Here is an 8,001-nt window from a genome sequence, read left to right on the forward strand (position 1 = left end):
ACATGTTGGATTGGATTTCTGGATTCTTCTTGAATATCGAAAAAATCAAGCCAGTGGCTTAAACATGGCCTAGCTAGGACACTAGACATTACATAGATAATAAGGTATGTTAACTCAAAGTCAATATGTTTGTTTCATTTCGGAATTAATTGGGGTAAACTGCACAAATGATATCTAAACTTTACCTAGTTTATATTTTGGTATCTAAATTACATTATGTCCCCAAAATATAGCTGAAGTAATGATGACAGGACAATTTAGTATAATTTAGCGGTTAATGACCGGTCAATGCGAGTTTCATGAGTTAATTACATCAATGGTACTTGAACTTTATCATAATTCACATTTCGGTACCTGAAAGGTGACTGAAAAATTTAGTTCATTTGATCGGTTAGTGACCGGGTAACGTGAACTAAACATTGGAACTCACCATACACTCAATTAACAATGACAATATTGTAATTTTATGTTAATTGAGTGTATGATGGATCTCAATTTTTAATTTAAAATGGCCAAACTCACATCGGTCAAATGTACAAAAATGTTGAGTCATTTTTACTTTAGGTGTATTTTTTGGACAAAATAAAATCTAGGTACCAAAGTGTGAATTAGAGTAAAGTTCAGGTACCATCAGTGTAATTTACTTATCAAAATCGCATTGACCGACCATTGACCGGTAAAATATACTAAATTGTCCGGTCATCGTTATTTTAAATATATTTTTGAGACAAAATATAATCTAGGTACCAAAGTATGAATTAAGATAAAGTTCAAATAACATTAGTGTAATTTACTCGAATTAATTGTATTAAACACTTGGAAAAAAGATAAGATTGATTGTATTTTAATTTTCTTAAAAATCATCCCTTCACAAACAAACAAGGCTAAAATCTTCTATAAAAGAATTTACTACACAAATACAATGGGCTAAACTAATCTAAGTTTGTACTTTTTATAGCTAATTAATCTTTTTTTACACTTTACATAAGATTATTATTATTTTTACTTATTATGAATCTTTTATTTTACTTTGCTTTTTGTCCCTTCTATTTTATATATTAAATAATCTTTTTATTTTTTATTTCACATAAAACAAAATAACAGTTCTTACATTCTCAGATTGAGATTTAGATTTAGAGAAGAATGAAGTCAATAGCATGTTGGCTCGTCCCAAAAACTTAGAGAGCAAACCACCACCGTGTGAGCAGTGATGGAACCAGGATCCCAGATAACTTGGGGCTCAAACATATCACCAAAAAAAATTCAAAACGTCAAAAAACATTCGAAATTAAATAAATATTATTACATGTCTATTTTTTATAACTGAATCCTATGTTTGTACAATTTTTGATAACGTTGCAGAATAGGTTCATTTTCTATGCTTACAAACATATCTTTCTCGATGTATACCACCATACTGTCATTCAAATATTTATCTCCTATCTTGTTACGCAAATCAGTCTTGATAATGTTCATTGCTGAAAACACTCGCTCAACAGTAGCCGTCGCGACAGGTAATACCAAGGATAGCTCAATAAGTCGATAAACTAACAGTTAAACCAATTGTCTATTCATCGCAACCATCTTAATATCAAGCTCCCTAATATCTTTAAGTTCAGATAAATTTTTATCATTTCTCACATCAAAGATAAAATTGTTCAATTGATTGATCAACAACTCTCGGTCCATTTCTGAGAAATCTTCCGGATCAAATTGAGTAAGGCGAAGAAGTTTTACTTGATCAAAGCTTGAAAATGTGTTTCTCGAATCAAGACAACTCATGCATAGAAGTAACTCTGTATTTCCTTCTGTGAAACGATCATCCATCTCTCTACCAATAATAGCAATAACCTAATAGACAAAATAGACGAAATAAAAGCAACTTAATTAAGCCGAAAACAAAATAAGTATCCTAAATCTATTACATGAATTCCTTTGTTATAAAATAAATTAAAAGCAACTTAATTCACATAAGACACTCAATCAATTTTAAAGTCAAACCGGTAAAAAAAAAGAAAACTAACCTCATACAAGATTTTATGACGATATATGTGGAAATAAGTAACACCTTGTCCTTCACGCCTCGATTTACTACGTATTTTCAATGTGTCTTCTATATTGGGCACATCAATAGAGTTTGCAATATAAATTTTGGATACACTTCTAAGAAATTCTCCCATTGATCATCTCTCATAGCTTGCAACTGTAGCTTCATAGATCGAACTATTGTCATAACATTGACAATATTCTGAGTCTTTTGTTGTAAAGCTTATGACAAGTCATTGGTAATTCCTAGAATACCTTTCATCAAATTCAATATAAACACAAATTCAAATGACTCCATTTTTTCAAGCAAACCCTTAGCAATCCTTTTTTGCTCAGGAATACTAGAATCTTGACGTACATGATCAAGCACTTCAACAATTAACGACCACATATGAAAACAACGGACTAATGTTCGATGATGTGAACCCCACCATGTATCTCCTGGATGTGTTAAGCAGGTTTCTTGATTCTTTCCTTTGCTAGAAGAAATTTCGCCACTTTCCAAACCATCAACTAACTTTTCATGTTGCTTTTGCAGAAGCATGTCTCGCCTTTTATATGAAGCTCCAACCAAATTCACAATTCGAGATAAATGATCAAAAAAATCTCCCACATTAAGTGGCCATTTTGCTATAGCAACCACTACTAATTAGAGTTGATGAGCAAAACAATGAATATAATACGCAGATGGATGTTCTTTCAATATGATTGATTTGAGACCGTTGAATTCACCTCTCATGTTTGCTGCCCCATCATAACCTTGGCCCTGTAATCGGGATAGTGAAAATCCATGTCTAGAAAAGAGCCTATCTATGGAAGTTTTCAGCGATTGAGATGAAGTGTCAGCCATATGTTCTACCGAAATAAATCTTTCAATCACCTCATCATGCTTGTTCACATATCTTAAAACAACAGCCATCTGTTCCTTTATAGATGTATCTCTAGACTCATCAACCATAAGTGAAAAAAAGCAATCCCCAAGCTCAGCAAAAATAGCTAATCTTGTCTCAGCTGCACAAGCACTTACCAATTCCTTTTGTACTTTCGGGGAAGTAAGCTGATTGTTTTTAGGAGCATTACCAAGTGAAACTTTTACAACTTCTTCATTTTTAGCACTATAAAATTTAAGTATCTCAAGAAAGTTCTGTTGGTCCCGTGTAACGTGACAATAATAGTTCCAAGGGGGGGTTAGGAACTATTTTAAAATTTTTGTCTCTAAGGCTGACTTGTTTTACTTTTAGGACTTTAACTTAGTCTTTTTAGCACAGTGGTACTGAGTAAGTTTTAGATACAAGCTTAGTCAACGGGTGACTAGGACTGCTTCTATTCTTGAGTCAGGAGATAGCACTTAAGTCTATTTCTGAACTCAGTTTCTCAGTTAACTCAACTCAGCTTATGTTCTTTTTAGTGTTTTACTAGGCAGTATTTTAGCAAGCAATATATAAAGGAGATAAGGGTTAGAAAGATATTACTCAGCAGGCGTATCATGGTACGGCCTCTCCGCCTATGTCCAGTCCCCGGAATTCCTTCCGAGCTTTTCAGAATCCTCTACTGAGCTCTTTATACGTAGAGGACAAACCTTTTACAATAACAACTGAGTATATAAGAGTACCTTTCTCTATTTCTCTACTCAATCCTATTTCTACCGCTGAGTGCTATAACCAAGCAACTCAGCGTCTCCTTTCTATTCTTCTAGAAATGATAAGTGTTTTGTTCTAAACAAAAGCTAAGAACACTTTAGATGAAATAACTCACTCTAGACTTTTACACAAGAATATGAATTGGTGTAAGATTTGTTTTGCTTTTCTAACACAGAACTTTGAGTAATGATTTGGTCAGCGTTTCGACTTGTTGAAGATCTTAATTGAATGAAGCGTTTGAAAGGCCTATTTATAGTGACACTTGAGGCACTAATCATTTCGAAATAACCGTTGGAGGGAAACGGCTTCCTATCGCTTTCACTGAGTCAGTGCTCAGCGTCTTCGGTCAATGAGATTCTTGTATCTTCTATCTTCGGCAGCGCTCAGATGCTTTTTGTCAGGCTGGTCAGAGTGTCTCTATATTTTTGGCAAAGTCTTCCAGACAGCTTCATACGTCTTCTGAACTTACCTAAAATAGAAATACTTTGTCTCCAAGTTTGTTCAGGTCAGCCGCTGACCTGACTTCCTTGTCGCACAACTCAGCAACTTCGTCTTGAAGCTTTTGGAGAAGGCCTCTCGATCCTTCTCTTCGTTGGGCTTGCGTTTCATTCAGCTTGAGCTGCATTTTGATCTGCTTGGGCTGTGTGGCTTTCAGCAGTTGACTTGGGCTTGACTTTCTCTTGTGGGCTTTTGGACCTTACACTTTTAATGTTTTGAATCTTATAAATCAATTAACTCAACATTGAACAAACACATTAGTATAAATAAAGCATTTAAATTTAATGTGTTAGAATATTTTTATCATGGTGATTTTAATTCTACTTAAATAATTTTGTCAAATCAAAATCATGTGGAAAGGTGTTTCAACAAGTTTCCCTTGTTCGAAGAAGTAGAAGACTCATCATGCCCGCGAAAAGGGAAACCTTGGTGTAAAATTAATTATTCCTTGTGCAGATAATATATGTGATACACTTTGCCTCTGATTTTTTAATTCTTGACATTATTTTTTAGCTTCATTGTGGGAGCTACCAAAAGCATCAACATGTTGTCTAAATACGTCCAATGCCTTCTTCCAATTGCTAAATCTTGTTGTTTTAAACACAGCTAATCCAGAATTATCCCCCCTATTCGGCTTAAAGAGATAACACCACAAACAATATAGGGTAAATAATTTATTAGTCCCCTAGTTTTTACCTAACACACTGTTTAGTCCCCCTATTTCAAAAAACACATTATAAGATCCCTAGCCTTTGCCAAAATTAACCCTTTGGTCCCTTTGTCTAGTTTTTTAGACTTGTTATCGATATATTTTAGCATAAACATATATATATAAAATAACAGAGTATCATGGTCAACTTGTATTGTACTGCGATTTTCCAAAAGCTAAGATATGTTCGATTAAAAATCTAAAAGAATAGATAAAAGGACCACAATGTTAATATTGGCAAAAGATAGAGACCTTAAAATGTGTTTTCAAAATAGGGGGACTAAACAGTGTGTTAGGTAAAAACTATGGGACTAATAAATCATTTACCCAACAATATATGCTTCATCTTTAGCAACACTAAATTCCAACCAAGTGAACCAATGCTTTTGAAAACTTCGATTTATTTTGTTAATACACCTTTTTGGATAGGTAGCATCAGAAGGTTGATAAGGACCCTTAGCGAGATAGGTCCTCCGAACTTGATCTCTAATATTTGGATCGTAGTTGTCAATTGGAATTCGAATCCCCGGATCTGAAATAAGATCTTCTGGATTGAACTCGATGGATACTGTCTCAACAACAGGCGTTTCTAAAAAAGTATCATTTGTCGATGTCCTTGGTCTTCTAGTTACGAATTTGTCCATTCTGAAAAGACCACTTACCAATATGCAAGTGGGGAACCAAAGTTTTAGAACTAAATACAAACAAAAATTCAACTAAGCTTTTATAAAAAAAAAAACAAAGTGTTGAAACAACAACTATAAAAATGGGATTAGACAGGAATGTGCTGAAACTAAGATTGGAAATTGGCATTCAATTCAAGAAACCATCCTAGCATTCAATGATTGTGACAAGATGCAAAAGTGAAGTACCAACAAACACATCAGAAAGAAATTGGCATTCAATTCAAGAAACCATCCTAGCATTCAATCAACTTACTTCCCCGAAATAGGCATTCAATTTTAATCCCAATTCATAATCCCAATTCAATCCAATTCATAATCCCAATTCATAATCCCAAATTCAATCCCAATTCAATCTCAATTCAATCTCAATTTCAATACTTATTCAATCCCAATTCATAAGCCCCAATTCATAATCCCAATTTCAATCCCAATTCAATCCAATTTCAACCCCAATTCAATCCAAATTCATAATCCCAATTCTTTCTTAGACATTTTATCAGACATATAAGCAAGCAGCAAAAGGAAAAGGAAAATCACCAAAATTTATGTACTCAATCGAGAGAGGTCGTGACAATATTGGAGGCTGATCCAAAAACATTAACTAAGCAAGCAGCAAAAGAAAAATCACCTTCCCCAGCAAAAGAAAAATCGTCTTCCCCAACATTAAGCTTTTATCAAAAAAAAAAACCAAAACAACAATTAGGGGGAGGCGACTGACCGGTGGCCGACCGACGACGACTCTTCTTTCTCGTGTGTTTTGCATCGACGGTGGAGACTGGCTGCTCCTCTCCTCTTGTGTGATTCCCTTGCGCCGGTGTTGTGCGATTCCCTCTGCGTGTGATGCTTGACAATGAATTAGGGATTAATTATTAGGTGATGTAATGTGCCCTTATTCTGCAATCAATTTTCATTTAAATCAAAACGAGGTCATTTTGATATTAAAAAAATTTCTCGGCCGGCTGCCGGGGCTCGAGCCCCCCAACCCCCTGATTCCACCCCTGCATGTGAGGGAGGAGGAGCATGTGAGGCGCCCCTATTAAGTAGAAACGAAATGATTCTCTGGTCCTTACTATCTATATTTATCTCATTCAAACTCTTGAGTCCGCTATCATCGTGCTTCCGCTTCTGAATTCCATAAAAGATCATATAAATAGAAGAATATCAATTATAATAATGAGCGCTCAATATTATTTGTTGATTCCCATAAATCATGCTATAGTTTTAGGTAACTTTGAACTTCCCTTTAAATTTATAAAAAAAAAAAAAAAAGTCTTACTTGACTCAAATTTGACACTTTATAAAATTTGATTAACGGTCTAAATTAGGTTAATCATAGTGTTTTAGCTTATGTTAATTTATTTTCTTTTGGTATAATTTTCATTAGCCAATTTAATTTGCAATAGTCTAAATCAATTAGTTTAATTTTTTTATTAATTGGTCAAATTAAATATATGATTACTTTTTATTTTCATATAATTTATTAAATATATTACTTTTTTAACGTAATATTTATTAATTTCAAATTTTCATATCCTATTAAAGGTGAACCGATTAATTCTCATTTCCATTTTGATTTAATTTTGATTTTTAGGGTAATATTTTTTATATATACTAATAATATTCTTAATTTTTTTACCTTACATATATATCAAATTGGATTTATTATTTATGCCTTTTTAGGTGTGTATGTTATATGTGTGTGGAACTTTATTGCGTGACTGTATGGGTAACTTTATTTAAGGATGTAGTACACATATAAAGGGAGCGGTTTCGATTAAAATGGCAAAAGCACTTGCATTGAAGGAAAGCATTGGTTGGATATTGTCATTAGGCTATTCTCAGGTTATATTTGAAACCGATGTTAAAGTAGCTTTAGACTCAATCCTCACACAACGAAAGGATCTAACAGAGTTTGGCCAGGTTATAAGCGATGTGCGGGATATTCTTGGTAATCACCCTAGTTCAGGTGAAGTTTGTTTCAAGGTTAGCGAACGATGCAGTACATGCTATGGCACGAAACGTATCCTAATCAAAAGGCTCTGAGACTGCTACTTAGCCAGGCTACGAGATTGATTCTCTTATGATAGAAATAGGGTAAAGATCACGCAGCCTTTTCCATCGTCTTTCGCTGAGCCTGGTGTGAACTTATTCCTGCTATTCCTAAACCTAGAAGGTCTGGGCTGATTAAAAAATTCTTTTGACTTAACTGCGAAGCTAATCGTCCTGTCCTACTGGACTTTCTTAGGATACCTCCTCTACTCTTTAATAAAGTGATTATTTTGTTTCAAAAAAAATTAAACTAATTGATTTACACTATTGCAAATTAAACTGGCTAATTGAATTGACTAATGAAAATTATATTAAAAGAAAATAAATTAACATAAGCTAAAACACCATGATTAACCTAATTTAGACAGTTAGT

The 8,001-nt window shown here is 33.8% G+C and overlaps 1 long non-coding RNA gene across 1 annotated transcript; it reads right to left on the reverse strand.

Moving 5' to 3' along the window:
• Positions 1 to 5,101: 5,101 nt before the first annotated feature.
• On the reverse strand, positions 5,102 to 6,541 carry LOC136228862 (uncharacterized). Its single transcript, XR_010688869.1, has 2 exons — positions 6,298 to 6,541; positions 5,102 to 5,550 (listed from the first exon to the last, which is right to left on the reverse strand). It is a non-coding gene; the product is annotated as an uncharacterized lncRNA (long non-coding RNA).
• Positions 6,542 to 8,001: the final 1,460 nt, after the last annotated feature.

Source organism: Euphorbia lathyris, chromosome 5 (assembly GCF_963576675.1).
Source record: "Euphorbia lathyris chromosome 5, ddEupLath1.1, whole genome shotgun sequence".
Lineage (NCBI taxonomy): Eukaryota > Viridiplantae > Streptophyta > Magnoliopsida > Malpighiales > Euphorbiaceae > Euphorbia > Euphorbia lathyris.